Consider the following 17878-nt stretch of genomic DNA (forward strand, 5'->3'; position numbering starts at 1 on the left):
CTTCTGGGCCAAACTGTGTGTTGAAGGCTCAAGCAGTCGAGACCCCGGAGTAAAGCCAAGGAGGCCGTTTGGAGTCCTACTTCGGGATTCCTCGGAACCTCTGTGCATCCACGGTCTCATTTAAGAGCCATCTCGGGGCACCGAGGGAGGCGGTTTTGGGGTGCAGGCGGCCGGGTGTGGTTGGAGATGCTCCGCTTTCGGTGACCTTCAGGTGAAAGAGGTCGGATGTCCCAAAGAGGTGGGGACCGGGAAGCTGGTCTGGGAAAGAGACTCTGGCTGGAGTATGACCTGTGAGTCGCTTGCCCTTCCTTTTTTGAGCCTCAGGGGCACTCAGAAGGCGTGACAAGACGAAGGCTCCCTCCAAGAGCTCTCGTAGAGCGCTCACCAAGACGTGAGGAGACACCACTTGCCCAGGCTGCAAGCGCGAGGGCTCTCACGGCCGCGGAAGTCCCCCAGGATCTCCGAGCTCCACCCACCATTTCGGTGCAGGGGCACTCGCGACCGCAGGGCTTGGCCGGAGCAGTTTCCGGGCACATCCCGCCAGTGGCTCTTCTACACCGCCGTCGGAGAGAGGACCCAGCGGGCAAGACCCCTGCCTGTCCCGCGCGCGCTCAAACTCTTGACTTCCGCTCTGCATCCCTGGTCCCTGCCCTGTCCCTCGCCCTTGGGAGCATCCACTTATCCTTCGGGGACCTCACGTGCCTGAGCACAGGGGTCCTCGAGGACTAGCCGGGGTGACCGGGCGTGGGAGGGCGGTCGGAGCTGGGAACGCGCAGCAGTGTCCGGGGTGAGAGAGCCTCCCGACCCCTGGGCCAGGGGAGGGACACGGAGAGAAAGTCCGTAGGAAGGAGATGGACACAGAATTGGGAGACTCTGGGGGTGGGGGGTGGGGATTTACCCCTTGTGGTAAGAGAGCAAAAACCCTGTCAAAAGTGCTGGTTCTCCATTTCCCTTGGAAATAAATTCTAGCCTCCAGCAAGATCTCCTCGCTCCTCAGTACAGCAAAGCCCACCTTCGGAATGTTCTCGGTCTGACCCACTCGGGGGTCGCCAGCATTTCCGCATTGGGACATTCCTTTCAGTCTCTGCCCAGCCACGGCTCCGGCCAGAGAGATCCTCTTTGTCGCCCGCCCCCCGCCCCCACGCCCCAGGCAAAGTGCCCGCGAACCCGCACACGCCGCACGGAAACCCTGCCCCGCGCAGGTCTGCTATGCCTCTTGTTCACTCCCTCGGTCGCCGAGGGCCACGTTTTTCTCGGGCAGGATTCTTTTCCCGACCTCCAAGAGCCAGCTAGGTCAGGTGCCCTTCGCTGTCCCCCAGACCTGGACATCCGGAGACGCCGTGGCTACCCTCTTTACCTGCGTCTTGCCGATCTTAGCGGCAAGGCTGGTCCAAACAGCCCTGATTGAACTTCCGACTCCTCTGGGCACGTTTCCCAGGAAAAACCTTTCTCCGGCCCCCTCCCTCCACCCCTAAGGCCTCAGAAAATATTTGAATCTCCATAGAAAAGGCACTATTTAAGAGCCGGGTGGGGCGCAGTGGGCGGGTCCCGGGTCTCGGAGCGGATTAAATTTCTTTCCGCTGGCTACCAGCCTTCCGCGGATAAAGCGCAAGTTTTTGCATTTAGTCCACGAGGGGATTGTAAACCGACTGAACCGAAAGTGTCCAGTGAGTTGCGGAGTTTGCCCAGATTTCCCTGCAGATGGGTTTGCGAAAGCGCCTGTGATGGGAACTTTCTGCAGATCGTGCATGGAGGGAGCTAAAGGAAAAAAGCGAGGGGAGTGGGACGAGGAGGGGGCAGTGGGAACGTGGAGTGTGTGTGTGTGTGTGTGTGTGTGTGAGTGTGTGTGTATGGGGGGTGGCGATGTGCCCAGGAGCGGGGGCGTCCCAGCGTGGGTAGGGGAAGGGGTGCAACGTCCCGCCGGCTAATTGGCTTAAGACGTTCCGCAAGCGCCTGGAAAAGGTCGTTGAAGGAGTTCGCTGCGCACACACACAAAATAATAATCTTAAAAAAGAGTGCCGGGCATGCGCACAGAGAGGATGCCATATTGGAATGAGGCTGTAGTGGGAGTCCGAGCCGCGGAGCGGGCGCGCAAGGGAGGCGGCGGGCGGGGAGCGAGCGAGGCGCAGCGAGCGGGTGAGGCCGGCGTCCCCCGCCTCGGCGGCGCCCCGGCCTCTGTCCACGCCACGGGGAGGACGAACTTCACCAGGTAGGACCCCGCGCCGGCCGCTGTCCCCGCGCCCAGCCCTCCCCGCGAGGGGACCTCCGGCCCGCAGGTTGAGTGCGCCGGTCAGCTTCTCTTTTTCCAGCTCGGAGAAAAAGGGAAGCTGGATTGGGCTCGGGGTTGGGGGGGCCGAAGGAGGGGGTGCAGTGGGAGAGAAGCGAAAGGGCAGGGCTGGAGGAGAAGGCGACAGCTCTGGAGCAGAGCCCCAAACTCCGCGCTGTGCTCCGGGTTGTCATTTTTGCTCCCCCCCGTCCCCTTCCTCCAGGTCCCTCGGCTTCGCAAAGCCGGGCCTCACGGGAGTCTGTCCGTAGTTGGAAAGCGTACTCCTCCGGGTGCACAGTGTCCCCTCCCGCCGCCCACCTTCCTCATTTGTGCGCTCATTTTGGCGACGCAGCCGCCCTTGCTACCCCGCGTTGGGGTCTCTTTCTTCCCTTTTTTTTTTTTTAGATGGTGTGTGTGTGTTCGGGGTGGCGGGGTGGTGGTGGTTGGGGGAGATGGTGGGGTGAGGACTGGAGACCAGCCATCAAAGGGATTAAATATCGTGGACATATTTGGAATCGCCCACCCCCCCCAAACATTTGCTTGTGTAGCTGAAATGAAATTGTCAGTAGTAGTTTCGGAGCGTGCTCCGGCATGGATGATCTTTTTGTTCTTTTTTTCTTTCTTTTTTCTTTAGCGTTAAAGTCACATCCTGTCCCTTGGGGCTTTCCTGTTGTCTACTCTCATATAACCTCCTTTCACAATTACTAATCTGATCTGGCTTTGGAGTTTATTATTTTAAAAAAATGTGTGTGTTAGCAAAATCCGCAAAAAAAAAAAAACAACAACCAAAAAACTGCTGTAGGAACTGCTAGATATATTTGTGGATTTTTAATCTGGAGCGGCGGGAGACGATTAGCCAGAGAAGGGGAGCCTTAGCTGAGGGAAGTGGTTGATTTGCGGTGGCCAGACGCGCGCCCAGAGCCCGCTCCGTTCTGGTGTTTTCTTGGAAGCCGCGGCGGAGGAGTATTTAGAAGCCTTGCCAGTTTCAATATGGCGGGCTAAGGTGGCTTTTAAAAACTGAAAATAAAGATTTTGAGGTGGGAAAAAACCCAACCGGAGTTGCCATCTCTTAGTTTCAGCTCTCTTTGGCTACTCTAGTAGCTGCTTTAGCGAATTAAAGGGGAAAAAAGAGAAGGAATGAGCTGCCCTGGTTTTTTCCGTGGTTAGAATCTGCGTGTGTCCAGTCCATTGCTAGAGGGAAAAGGGGTACCGCTGGCCCGGACCGGGGCATCGGAGCGGGACTGTTCTGCTTGCCTTTGAGTCAGTGGGCATACCTGTGTGTGCAGTTGGGTGGGAGTGTCCAAGAGATGCGCCCCAGATTCGTGTGTGCGTCTCCGAACCAGACCCTGCCCTGATTTGACGTGACAAACTGCTGACACGTGGTGCAAAATGCATGAGGGCAGAGGGAATGATTTATTTCAGCTTTCTAGGAGACCAGTTCTCTTTCTGTCTCTATACGCAGGATCCTGTGTGGGTAAAGCCGGGTAGGTGCAGCGGTGTGCCGCTTACTTAAAAGACTCAGTATCCAGGGTTTCGGGGGCAATCAGGCTGCAGACGCCGGTGGGGTTGTGTGTGTGTGTGTGTGTGTGCGCGCAGGGGGCGCGCTGTACTTGGTGGAGGGCACCGTGTAGTTTGCGCCGCGGCGGGGTAGAAAGTGGGAGTGGGGGGCGGCGGCGTCCGGGGCGTGGTGGGTGGGGTGGAGTGGGGGTGTGTGTGAAAGTACGTTGGCGGAAGGGCGGGGGCGCACGGCCCTGGCTGCAGAGCGTGGGGTGGAGCGGCGGAGTTGCTTTTGGAGTTGTGCTCTAGGGAAGGTGGGGGATGGGGAGAGCGTTCGCGGAAGAAAGTGCTCCTCGCTGTTGTTGGATCGGCTAGCCTTCCAGGCGATCGAGCGGGGATGTCGCCTTGGGGTTGAAGAGGGCGGCGAGGTGCCGGGGAGAGGCCGACTTCGGAGTCCTCAGAGGGTCTGAGTTTGAGGGCAGAGTCTGAGTTTAAGTGAAGCCCGAGGGTGAGCGAGCAAACGGAGTTTCCTTAGCTGGAAGGGGTCCCCGACAGGGGTCGCCAGTGGCCAGGATGCCGCCGCGGAGCGATGGTCGCGCAGCGCAGCCTGCAGGGTGGACCCGGGGGATGGGGGCCACATGGCAGCCGCTCGCCGTCTCCGGGGTCAGGTTAGGGCAGATTTGGGGGACTTTACCTGGGCCCAAGAACCTGATGGCGCGTCTGCCTAGTGCGCCAGGAAGATTTTACGTCTCAGGATTAAAAAGCGTTGGCCAGGTCTGCAGTTACCACTGTGACGTGGGCTCTGGGCATTCGCAGGGGCTTCAAGGAAGGATCGAGAGGGTCAACTGTCCTACTTGGACGGTCGCCGCGCCATCGGACAGTCTGCCCCCTGCGGCGTCCCCAGAGTAGGGCCTGGGGGCAAGCATTCCCCAAATTGGGGACCCCACGGCAGATTTCTCCTCCTACTGGGCAATGAAGCTGACCCTCAGGCCCAGAGGCGTTTTGCACCCGCGACCCCCGAGCTGAGCGCGCGGCGCGGCGCGTCCCCGGCGCTCCGGTCCCGGGCGTCCCCTCGGCGACTGCTTCCTCGTGGGTTTCGTTCAAGGGGAAACCAGCCTAAAATGGCCCAGTGCTTGTAAACTGCAATTTCAGCCGGGAACCCCTCCCCTCGTCCTCCTGACGTCGCTGCTGACAAGCGCACAATCCACTCCAACGCCCCGAAACCTGCGATTTTGCACCGAGCTGTGCGGTGGAAGCCAACGTACAGCCGATTACAAAGAACGTTCCCCAGGATTCTCGCAGGGCCCAAGTTTCCCTTCTTGTGGGGAGGAGCGGGCGGAGGGCGGAATGGAGACGAGGTAGGAGCACCGCCGACCCCCGTCCAGGAACCTGGACTGGGGACTGTTGCGCGTGAAAAACCCGGGAGGTGCACGAGAGCAGCGGAGGGCGACCTTGCGGAGCGATGATCACTCACTGGGGCTCTCATCCTTGACTGCGTCCGTAGTGTTCGGACGCCGGGAGTCTGGGAGGCCGTTTCCAAACTTCTGGAGACCTGATTGCAGTTTCGCTTTCGGAATTTTCGGGATCTTCGTGTTTACCGAATTGGGTGGGATTCCGGGAAGGGCTGGGCGCCCGGGGCTGGCCGCATGGGTCTTCGTTCCTTTCGGCGCTGGAGTGAGGCTGCTCACCCACCCTGGTGTCCCTTGTGTTGCCTCCTTGGATCCCGAGCTCCGGCTACTCCAGGGTCCGGGACTTCGGGCCCTGCGCTCGCCCCTTGGCTCCAGAGAGTCCCGTCCCCGCGCCGCGTTTTGTCCGCTCCAGCGGCGCATTCGCGGCTGATCCGAGCCCACGGGTGGGAAACTGTCTCGGATGCCCGCAGACCGTGTCCGAATCCAGACCCATCGCCGCCGCCTTCTACCTTCCCTCATTCCTCCACCCTCGCACCCTTGCCAAGGGACCCGGGGGACCGATTGGCGTGTCTGCACCAGGCAAATGGACCCAGGTTTCACCAGATGAGAGAGAAAGTGAAAGCCGGCACGAATTCGGCCCCATTTCCTGGGGAGGCGGTTGAGGGTGGGGAGGGAGCGGGTAAAGGAGGGTAGGGGAGAGGCTTCGGTAGGCACAAGGAGTTGCTGGCTAGGCGCTCCTTGGAGGTAGGAGGTTTGCTACTTTGCGTGCAAAGCGTTACATTTGCACACTCTGCTTCCTCCCTTCGATGAATAAGTACTGTTTTAGATGTTTGTCTTAGCTCATTGCTGGGACCCAGCCGCTGCCTGGAAGGTGAGGGGCATCGACAATATACTCACAGGCACCAGAAACCCTCCAGTCCCCTACTCAAGCGCAGGAGACACTCCCCTGGCTAGTGGAAACCGCAGCCCACTGGCAGGGCTATTCAGCAACCCTTAGGCTAGACAACTCCACCAGTCCGTCTGTTTTGAGGTGTGTTCTAGAGACCTGCAGGGGTGTGGGATCTTTCCCCTTTCCCATTGGATTACCCACACCCTAAACCTCAAACAGGCCATACTGATGGTACCCTGAATTTCTCTCATGATGGGAGTGATTGATCAGAGAGGGCTTTTCCTCTTAATGTTTTCCTGCAGAGATTATGGACTGATTATGAAGTTATGTCAGCAAGGCTGACCACTCATCAGATTCCATTTTGTGCACTCTGACTGAGGTGGCACTTTCCACCTTTCTCCCAGCTGCTGCTGTTAAGTCGCTGCTGCTGCTAAGTCGCTTCAGTCATGTCCGACTCTGTGTGACTCCATAGATGGCCGCCCACCAGGCTCCCCCATCCCTGGGATTTCTACCAGAGGACTTGCCAAATCTGAGCAGAAATGCTGGGTGATGGAAACATTCCTCAGAGCAGTAAGTGAATGTGGTGTCCCTGGAATTGATACAGGGTGCTTTGGGGATACAAGAAGCATAGGCAGTGAAAATATAGAGAACTTCAAAGTTAAAAGAGATTTCTTTCTTTTTTTTTTTTTTAAGTGATTTGAACAAAAATAGTCAATGTGGAATTTGAATCATCTCCAGTTCTAGTATTAGATACCATTTCTCTTTTAGTATTTCACTTTCTGGGGAGCTTTTGGAGTTCTTGTAACAGTGTGGAGGCCATAAAGAAGAACTGGTTCCTGGTGGTCCAGTGGTTCAGACTGTGCTTCCAAATGCAGGGGGCATGGATTCAGTCCCTGATTGGTGAACTAAGATCCCACACACCATGGGGCACAGCCAAAAATAAAATAAAAAATAATAAAGAACTTGTAAAAAGTTCTTGCCCCCAAAAGAAATTTGGATCCATAGTTTAAGACATATTTAGTATTTTTTCCTGTTCTTAAATCGACATTTCCCTGGTGGCAGTTTACCATTCCCATTCTACAGGTAAGCAAAACTGGTTAGGGAAATTATCTCTGTGATGGCAAACCAATCTGTGCATTTGCAGTGGTGACTCATGACCTGACAGCTCTGTTTTGTGAGGAGGATTCCTGACAGAGGAGGCCAGGACAGAATCCAGAGGAGGCCTGGTTTCAGTGATGGTTTTGTCTCGGCTTGTGACCGTGGACCAGTTACTGGTTGTCATCTTTCTGAGAATCAGCTTCCATATCTAAGATTAAGTACTTTAAACTAGAAACTCACTCAAACATCTCCATGGTTCTATTTGGGGAAAAAAAAAATTGGTGGTTCAGCACATCTGTGCAGACCTGCCCATGTGATTTATCTTTAAGACTCTGGTCTGGGAGGTAGAGTGGACACATGACTGGCCATCATCACAGAGGATGTCTTGTGAAGGCAGATCCCCGTCCAGAAGTAACGTTGTTGTTGTTAAGTGATACAGGTGCACATGGGGTCATGGTTTCACCTGGGCTCTGGAAAAGGAGAGAAGTAGAGAAAAACGGGGCTTCCCTGGTGGCGCAGAGGTTAAAGTGCCTTCCTGCAGTGTGGGAGACCTGGGTTCGATCCCTGAGTTGGGAAGATCCCCTGGAGAAGGAAATGGCATCCCACTCCAGTATGCTTGCCTGGAGAATCCCATGGATGGAGGAGCCTGGTGGGCTACAGTCCACAGGGTCACAAAGAGTCGGACACGACTGAGCGACTTTAAACAGAGAAAAACTGAGGCATACCACTCTAGCTTTCACATATAACCCAGTAATGGTAGGACCCGGGCAAGGTCAGCCTGCCTTTGAATACAGGCCAAAGAGGAAAATTTGATTTGAGTTTGCTCTAATAATTCCTAGACTAGAAGGGACCATTCCAAATAGCCCTCTGTACCCCGCCCTCCCACACAAGGTGACTGCTTAGACTATCTGTTTATATTCATGATATGTGTGTTTGTGTTTTGGCGAGGGGAAGCGGGGATAACTGCAGCCTCCACATAACTCAGCCAGTGAAGGAATCAGACCTGACCCTCTGTTTTCCACACCTACCCTTCAGGTTGGGCCACTAGGCCAGTCCTTCCTCTCTTTGTAAGGCTGAGAATGTCCTGGGATAGTTCACAGGAAACTTGATATTGTTGGCTAAGCCAAGTGTTCTCTGTTTGGAGGTCAGTGTAAACAAGATGTTTATAGACAGGACAGTGTATTGTAAGAGGAGATACTCAATTTGGAGCTTGCAGTCCAACAGGGAATGAACTGTGCTGTGCTTAGTCACTCAGTTGTGTCTGACTCTTTGCGACCCCATGGACTGTAGCCCACCAAGCTCCTTTGTCCATAGGGATTCTCCAGGCAAGAATACTGGAGTGGGCTGCCGTGCCTTCCTCCAGGGGATCTTCCTGACCCAGGGATTGAGCCTAGGTCTCTCGCATTGCAGGCGGATTCTTTACTGTCTGGACCACCAGGGAAGCATTACCAAATAAAATTCTTAGGGTTTGGTTTTGAATGATCAGCCCAGTGGTGTTCTGATTGAAAGGTACCACCCTTCACTCCCTATCTCGTTAGCCCATAGAAAATTTTAGTTATAATTTTGGCTGTGCCACATGGCATTCAGGATCTTAGTGCCCCTACCAGGACTTGAACCCCCACCTCCCTGCAGTGGAATCTCAGAGTGTGAACCACTGGATTATCAGGGAAGTCCCTCATAGAGAATTTTAAAACATGCTAATACTTCGCATGCTAATACATCAACAGTCAGGGTCCTTCCTGTTACCTATGATATTCACTATTCAAAAAGTTTTACTCTCTCGTCCTGTAGGTTTATATTCTTGTGATAAGATGGATGTCTTAGACATTGATTTAAAGAAAGAATCGATTGTGCTTTCGGTTTTATTCTTTTTGATTTTCTTAAAAAACCAGAGTGACGCATTTTGGTTGATGCCTTATATTTGGTGAACTCTAGTGTTGGGCAAATAGTGCCAATGGTTGTGATTATAAAGAGGGGTTTAGAGCCACAGAGGTAGGGGACGGTGGGAAAACTTTTATCCTGGTTCCCCCCCCCCCTTGCAGTTTTATTGGCCCAAGGAAAGATGGTTTTTAAGTGTACTTTCTCCTCAACTGGCAAGCTGTGGTTTTTTTTTTTTTTTTTTCCATTTTAGTCAAAAGTGATAGGAACTTCATTATTTTAAGGTACAGTATGAGCATTTGGGAGAAGGCAATGGCACCCCACTCCAGTACTCTTGCCTGGAAACTCCCATGGACGGAGCCTGGTGCGCTGTAGTCCATGGGGTTTCGAAGAGTCAGACACGACTGAATGACTTCCCTTTCACTTTTCACTTTCATGCATTGGAGAAGGAAATGGCAACCCACTCCAGTGTTCTTGCCTGGAGAATCCCAGGGACGGGGGAGCCTGGTGGGCTGCCGTCTATGGGGTCCCACAGAGTCAGACACGACTGAAGTGACTTAGCAGCAGCAGCAGCATGAGCGTTTGAAATGCCAAGTGCAAGTTCCTACAAAGCCTCAGGTGAAAGGTCATTTAAATAGATGCTTATTTACTCGTCTGTGCTAAGTCTGAGTTGCACCTTGCAGGCTCTAGTGCCCTGCTGCTGCTAAGTCACGTCAGTCGTGTCCGACTCTGTGTGACCCCATAGACGGCAGCCCACCAGGCTCCTCTGTCCCTGGGATTCTCCAGGTAAGAACACTGGAGTGGGTCGCCATTTCCTTCTCCAATGCATGAAAGCGGAAAGTGAAAGGGAAGTCGCTCAGTCGTGTCCGACTCCTAGCGACCCATTGGACTGCAGCCCACCAGGCTCCTCCATCCATGGGAGTTTCCAGGCAAGAGTACTGGAGTTGGGTGCCATTGCCTTCTCAAACCTGGACTCCCTGCATTGAGAGCAAGGAGTCTTAGCCACGGGACCACCAGGGAAGTCCCTGTCATCATTTTAATAAAGGCTGATGGTTCTGGAGCATCTCGTTTTTCTCTCCTCCCCTCTCCCTTGTCCCTAATAGTCCATAGTGCTGTTACTAAGAAACAGCCAACTCTGGGATCAAACCTACCAGCTCTGGTTTTCTGTGTTCTTTGATGTTCTGCTTGGAGGCAGGAGAAAGACTCTAAGTGGAGTAACAGAATGTTTGGAGCCTCGAGTCTTGGTCCTTACCATTTATTGTCTTTACAACTTTAGCTTAAATATGCTTTCTTCTTCCCAGCCAGGTGCAGAATTCAGACGCTTTCTTCCCTTTTTCCTCCCTGTGCTGTGAACTAGGGCGGCTCTGGGCAGTGTAGCAGATTGTCCACTCTGAGTAGCCAGCTGGGCACTTGGGACCAGCCCCATCTCTTGAAAGCTTTTGAATGAAAGCTTTTGGGATCCAGCGTAGACCATGGTGGCTGCTTCCTTTTTTGAGTCTCTGTTCCATTTGAGAGGATTGTATATTATTCTTTCTCACCACATCCAGTCTCGACCAGGAAGGTTCAGGAAAATCCAGATCTTCTGAAATGTTTGAGCGGGCTGAGAGACTTTTGGAGACCTCTAGAACAGTCCCTGTGTTTTACAGATGAAAACTTGCTTGTTGTGGTTAAAAAGGCCCAGAGTACATTCTGCTAAGTGATGGTTACACTGCAGGGTTAAACCAGCTCTTCACAGGATTGGTTACATTTCCCAAGTTCTTTATAACTAAAGTAAATTAGGGTGTTTTTATTGACTTGGCAGTTGGATGGGGCCCAACTTATTATTGTCTTATTATTTATTCTCTTATTCCTCTGGAGCTTCCCTGGTGACTGAGACGGTAAAGAATCTGCCTGCAGTGAAGGAGACCTGGGTTTGATCCCTGAGATGGGAAGACTTGTTTCTAGTAAATTTCCTTTCTGCATTTAGATCATACCTCTCATGCCATTTGATTGGTGCCTAATTTTATAGATACATATCTGTGGCTTAAAGTCAAAACCTGAAATGCTCTTCAAGTGCTCAAGAGCTCCCCAGAGCTCAGCAGACTGGGGTCACATCCTTCAGGGATGGGCTCGCAGAATCCAAATCAGTTGAAGTACTACTGCTGTGCATCTGTCCTCCTTGAAGTCATCCATTCAGAAAACCCCCTCAGAAAATTAGGTACTGATGATTAGACGCTTACAGCGGGTCTCCCAGGTGGTCTAGTGATAAAGAATCCTCTTGCCAATGCAGGAGACTTAAGAGACGTGGCTGCAATCCCTGGGTCAGGAAGATCCCCTGGAAGAGGGCGTGGCAACCCACTCCAGTGTTCTTGCCTGGAGGATCCCATGGACAGAGGAGCCCGCTGGGCTACGGTCCACGGGGTCACGAAGAGTCAGGCATGACTGAAGTGGCTGTACGCGCGAGTGCTCACTGAAGGGGACCCTGTCGGGTGTACTTCTTGAGTTCTAATGACTGTACGTACAATGCACAGGCTCATTTCCCTAACTGACTCCTGTGCACAGGTGTGTGATGTGGGATGCACGTCTCCTGTAGAATGTGAGGTTACTTAGCTTTGTTACGGGGGCTTCCCAGGTGGCTCAGTGATAAAGAATCCACCTGCTAATGCAGGAGACTTAGGAGACATGGGTTTGATTTCTGGATTGGTAAGATCCCCTGGAGGAGGAAATGGCAGGCCTCTCCTCAGGGATTTCTTGCCTGGGAAAAATCCCTGGACAGAGGAGCCTGGTGGGCTGTGGTCCATGGGGTTGCACAGAGACTGAGCAGGAGCATGGTAGCTTTGTTGCAGCCTCAGGATGGTGCTCTAATTCATCGCTCTTAATATTTGGGGATGACAGGGAAGTCCTATATTTGCAGTTTGTCCAAGATACTAGCACGGAATGTCTGTTAATTCTGAACGTCATGCTTTGATAAGGCCTTACAGCCAACCTCTTCCGTGTCAAGTATTTCTTGTCCGTTGTATGCTGACATAAGGATGGTGTTCACCTTTGTGGCTTGGAAGTCAGTTTCTGGTGTGACAAGCCCTGGATAGCTACCTTGATGCAAAGACCATTTGTAAAGTCGATTTAATTGCATCTTTCAAGGCCTAGTCTATCTTGATAGGAAATAAGTAGAGAATTCATTGTACATAAATAGTTATAAGGGAAATAGTTAACAAATAAATGAACTTCCAGGATGGTGGCACAGCTAGTCTGTGATTTGATTGGGTTTTCTTTTCTCTCGAGCAAGTAACGTGGAGGGCTGTTACCTTTCTCATTTTGTCCACGCTCTCGCTCTTGAGTGACTGATTTAGCTCTATCTGGAGTAATACACTTGCTGTTTGATTGGGATGGGAGATTAAGAGGTGACAGTTAAGACTGTGAATCAGAAGACACGATTGGCTATGCTCTGTGTGACAGACTCTAGGTTAGAGTGATGTAAGAGGAAAACAAATATTGTATATTAACATATGTATGAGGAATCTGGAAAAACAGTACTGATGAAGCTATTTGTACGGCAAGAATAGAGGGGCAGACATCGAGAATGGACCTGGAAGGTGGGGGGAAGAAGAAGGTGGGATGAATTGAGAGAACAGCATTGACGTACATATGCTCCTGTGTTGTAGAATAGCCGGCTAGTGGGAAGCTACTGTGTAGCATAGGGAGCTCCGTTTGGTGCTCTGGGATGACCTAGAGGGGTGGGACGGCGGGAGACGGGACAGATGCTCCAGAAGGAGGGGAGGATAGCTGATTCACTTTCTTGTACAGCAGAAACTAACGCTACTTGTAAAACAGCTATCCCCCAGCTTAAAAACTTCTTTAAAAAAAAAGACGACGCAGTTTGCTGTCGTGGGGATCATTGGCTGCCACTGGCTTTGCTGTGTACTCTTTGACCACCTCTTACCCTCTGTAGATCTAATTTCTTGGGACAGAGGTATGAATTGGGATGTGAGAAGTTAGCATTTCTTATGCTGGGGCAGCCGTTTGTGTCAGCTTTAGAGTGAACTGGATGCAAACTGGTTGCAAAATGGCCAGGAGATTGAGGTCCTAATCAAGGTGTAAACCAAGCTCTGGAGCACATCGCCGATTTCATGAGATCTTCTGTCCCAAGGAATCCGGTCATCTCCCGGGATGACGGAATCGGAAGGCCTGCCTCTTCTTGGAGAAACAGGGTGTTGGCTGGTGAGCATGGCGGAGATGGGCTTAGTCACGCATGGTTAGTAGAGGGATCCAGGTGACAGGATGGGTGTAAACAGAAGGGAGCCTTCCTTGATAGGTGCCTGGATACTTAACACCTTTTTTTCATCTTCAGAGCCATTTATAAATGTGGTTCTTGCAGATAACACCCGTGATCCCAGGCTCGTATTTGCACGTTGCTTCTTCGGAAGGTGGACGCAGTGATCGTTTCAGAGATGAGGTTTGGGTCACAACTTTGTGCCTCCTTCAGAATGCTCTGAGATTTTCCATTTTGATGGAAATGTTTGGGAAGGTCTTGGATGAGCACAGGATGAGGTGTCCTGTGCTCATTAGGAAATTCCTGGAGTGTGAAATGAGGCCGTTTTCTCTGATTTAGATATGCTAGACTAACATGGGCAGCCAGAGCCTGTCTGGAATTTCATAAGCTGTCCGTTTAGGCCTTCGCCTTTAATTTTCAACCTGGAGAAGAGTCTCTCTTTGGAGTCACATAAAAAACAGCTGCCAACCATTTCCCTGTTTCAGAATGACGAGCTTGAAATGGTAAGCATGTTAATAGGTAGTAAAATTGCCCGTTTCTTGAACTACTTTAAGTGGATCCCTTTGAAAGGGCTAGATAATTGGGTAACTTTAAAAGAGAAGCAACATTTCTTTTATTGTTGTTATAATAACGCTCACTGGAGTGAGGCCTTCGGAGTGGTATGTTTTTGAACTTTGCCTTTTGATGAATACAGGTAAGAATGATTTTTAATGCTAAGTCGCTCAATCATGTCCGACAACTTGTGACTTCATGGACTGTAACCCACCAGGCTCCTCTGTCCATGGGATTTCCCAGGCAAGAATACTGGAGTGGATTGCCATTTCCTTCTCATCGTCTTGATCCAGAGATTGAACTTGTGTCTCCTGCATTGGCAGGTGGATTATTTATCCACTGAACCATTGGGAAAGCTTCATTTGGGCTTCCTTGACCGCTCAGTGGTAAAGAATCCGCCTGCCAGTGCAGGAGACAAAGATTTGATCCTTGGGTTGGGAAGATCCTCAGGAGTAGGAAATGGCAACCCACTCTAGTATTTTTGCCTGGGAAATTCCATGGACAGAGGAAGAAGCCTGGAGGGCTATAGTCCAAGGGATTGGAGAGAGTCAGATACAATTTAGCGACTGAATAGTAACAACAAACCAAACTGAGATTTTTTTTTTTGGCTGTGGAGCCGGAGTGAGGGTGGAGAAAGCAGAGACAGCATTTGACATTTTTTTTTTTTTTAAAGAAATTTATTTAGTTAGTTACTTTTGACTGTGCTGGGTCTTCACTGCTGCACGCGGGCTTTTTCTCTGTGAGGGGGCTACTGTTTAGCCGTGGTGCTCGGGCTTCTCTCGTTGCAGAGCACAGACTTCAGTATTTTTAGCACACGGGCTCAGTAGCTGTGGCTCCTGGGCTCTGGAGCACAGGCTCAATAGTTGTGGCGCACGGACTTAGATCCTCCGAAGCATGTGGTATCTTCTCGGATCAGGGATCAAACCTGTGTCTCCTGCATTGGCAGGTAGATGTTTTACCAGAGTCACTAGGGAAGCCCCTGCCTACCACCGCGCCCCCCCCCCCCCCCCCCCGCCCCCATTTTTGGCCTTATTGATAGGCTTTGAGATAAAAAACAGCGCACGCGCTGAATTCTGGAGGACCACCCAGTCATCTTCATTACAAGTGTGTCACTAAGGAGCACGGTCCTTTTCGGGTGTATTTATTGGGATTGGCTGTGTATCGGAACCCTCAGATGGAGGGGTGGAAACCACGCAGCTGGTTTCCCTCTGAAGTAGTCATCTGTAGCTGACAGCAGAACCAGAAGGTCACAGCCTGGGGTGGAGAAGGCGGGCTGAGTTCATTCACTCGGCAAACTTCTCACTGGCCAGAATGACCACATCCAACTTTTAGGATGGTCCATAAATGTTTATTTTGGGTAACCAGTTCCTCCTCCCTGCAGACAAAGCAGAAAATGAAGATTTGATGGGGGAGGGGGTCTCTGGTGCACAGTCATTCCTCCCTGTGAGCAGGTTCTGGCACTTTCTGTCCACAGAGTGGCTTGTGATGATCAGGTCGCGAGTCTGGGTTCCCAGCCGTGCAGCACCATCGTCACCCCTGTATAAACCTGCCTTAACGGCCCCAAGTTCAGTGATCGCTGAACTAAGTGGAGGATGTGTGAGTAGGAGTCATAGTTCCTATTTTGCTGACTCATAATTAAAGGAAAGTTGGTGCACGGAACCATAGCCTTGTATGTCTAAGAATTTAATAGATGGTAAAGACAGGTTGTTAAAAACCCAGTGGGGTAGGAATGGATTATTAACTGCAGGGGATGGTCAGTTCATAGCTGCACTTCACAAAATATTTGAACATAAACGTATGGGGAAATATGTTAAAAAACTAAATGTGAAACTTGAAACCCAGGAAAGTTAGGCTTCTGGTATCTTACAGTTGGGGAGGACATTTTATGAATATAATTTTTAGAAGACATAAAGTGAATCGGTGGATCAGACTAAGTTGAAAAAGACAGCATGTTCCATACATGTGTCAGAAGGTATCGCTAAGGGGAGAATTAAGGGAAAATGTCTGCAAGGGTTTTGCGGGATAAGATACGCAGGGCTCTTAAAAATCCATTAAAAATACCAACAAAGTTCAAATGTGGGAAAGAGCTGAGGTGTCATGGGAGAATTGCAAATTACGATGCCCATAATAATGAAAAATAAAAAAATCAAAATAATGGCCAGCAGTAGGAGAGGGATGGCAAATAAATAACCTATTCATATTGTAATACAAATCATACAATCGTTTTAAGTCATGTTTTCAGAGAAGTTTATTGATGTGGGGGAAATGCTTTCTAGGTGATATTAAATGGAAATGAATTAAAATTCTAAATTCTATATGCAAAAAAAACCCACAGAGAAGTATCAGGAGGAGACAATATAAATACAAAAGAGATTGTCCCTGGGTGTTAGAATTACAAGTGATTTTAATTTGTCCGTTTTTAATTTTATTTTGCAAGACTTCTGCAGAAAGTGGAAAGGTTACCTTTTATGGAAAGGAAAAAAGTAAACATTGCATTGCGAAAAAGCAAATGGTGACATGTCATTTACCAAAATAAATAAATCTTGCAGCTGCCTGAGTAGACAAAGACTTGTTACTTGTCCTTACAGATCAGTGTGGATTTTTGGTATAAATGTTGTTGCTCTTGACTTCTATTTAAAATGATGGGTCTGGTTCATTAAAATTGAACTTACTTTACAGTCGCTGATTACCTTTTTACAGCATGTAGTTAGACGCAGACAGAGTTGAATCAATAGGAATCTTAAAAACTTGAGCAGACTTTTTCCTCCTTTGTTAAGGGCATAGAAGCTACTGATATTTGACTAATTTACTAGTAGTTAGGTTCATAGACTTTTCCTTGCAGAAAAACTGTGCCTGATTACAGTTCTGAGGTGGAATGATTTTCTTTTAATTTGCAGATGAATGAAGGAAGCTGTAATCTTAGTGGCATAACTTAGCTGTGAAGATTGCTTCTCTTTTGGAATTGTTTTGGTATAAAAACAGCACATTCACTAAAAACCTACTACTTTTAAGAAGATTGCAATGAAAAATTTTGGAATATTATGGAGAAACTGTTCAGTCTGCTTTTGAAGTTCTTTAGGTTTTAAGATTCCTATGTTCTTTTAACTAGCTTGCTATATATTAAAACTACTAAGAGAGGCAAGAATTGGTGCTGATTTAGGGCATATTCCAAACTCAAATATCATAAACTTCTGCTTACCTAGGCAGTGGTCTGGGCGTTCAGTATGGCAGCTGCTAATCACATACGGCTTTTAAATAGGTACGCGTGCTCAGTTGCTAAGTCACGTCCGACTCTTCGTGACCCCAAGCCTGCCAGGCTTCTCTGTCCGTGAGATTCTCCAGGCAAGAATACTGGAGTGGGTTGCCATTTTCTTCTCCAGATTTAAATAGGTATAAAAGGAATATTACTCAGCCATGAAAAAGAATGAAAAATTTGCCATTTGAGCAACATGGATGCACCTGGAAGGTATTATGCTTAGGGAAATATGTCAGACAGAGGACGACAAATACTGTATGTTATCACATATATGGAATCTAAAAAATATAACAGAGGCATGTAATAAAACAGGAGCAGACTCACAGACATAGAGAACAAACTAGTGGTTATCAGTGGGGAGAGGGGGTGGGGGAGGGGCAAGTTAGGGGGAGGGGCTTAAGAGGTACAAAGTACTAGGAAGTAATTTCTCCGTTTTTTCTGTATCAGGTGATGATGCCCTGTCACTCAGCATGTTCTTGTTTTCTGTCTGTTTCCATTCAGTCTCTCCCTGTCTGTCCTTCTGTCTGGCATGCAGCTGCTCTAATGATTTTTCTGAAACAAACCTGATCGTTTCGCTTCCCCTGCAGTGCCCACTTTTGCCTGCAGAGTGAAGTGCAAGGATCGGGTCCCTATTTTGGCAAATCAGCCCTCACTGGCTGACTCTTCGTAATAATAGCACCTGAGTATTTCACTGGCTGTGAAGTACACAAACCAGATTGTAGGATTCTGTGAGAATCGGCTGTAATTTTGCCTGTTTTCCTACCAGTTGTATCAGAATGCAAGT

At 50.0% G+C, this 17878-nt stretch overlaps 1 protein-coding gene across 3 annotated transcripts in view; it reads left to right on the forward strand.

Annotated features, from left to right (window-relative positions):
• Positions 1-2005: 2005 nt before the first annotated feature.
• SFMBT2 (Scm like with four mbt domains 2) overlaps positions 2006-17878 on the forward strand; it is a 176005-nt gene continuing 160132 nt past the window's right edge. Inside the window, exon 1 of one of the 3 annotated variants that reach the window (XM_070800761.1) lies at positions 2006-2209. The gene's annotated coding sequence lies outside the window, so the exon portion shown is untranslated. Of the gene's footprint in view, positions 2210-4031; positions 5122-17878 lie in introns of those variants that run through there. The other 2 variants (XM_019972925.2, XM_070800760.1) reach the window with 2 other exon arrangements.

This window comes from Bos indicus, chromosome 13 (assembly GCF_029378745.1).
Source record: "Bos indicus isolate NIAB-ARS_2022 breed Sahiwal x Tharparkar chromosome 13, NIAB-ARS_B.indTharparkar_mat_pri_1.0, whole genome shotgun sequence".
Classification (NCBI taxonomy): Eukaryota; Metazoa; Chordata; class Mammalia; order Artiodactyla; family Bovidae; genus Bos; species Bos indicus.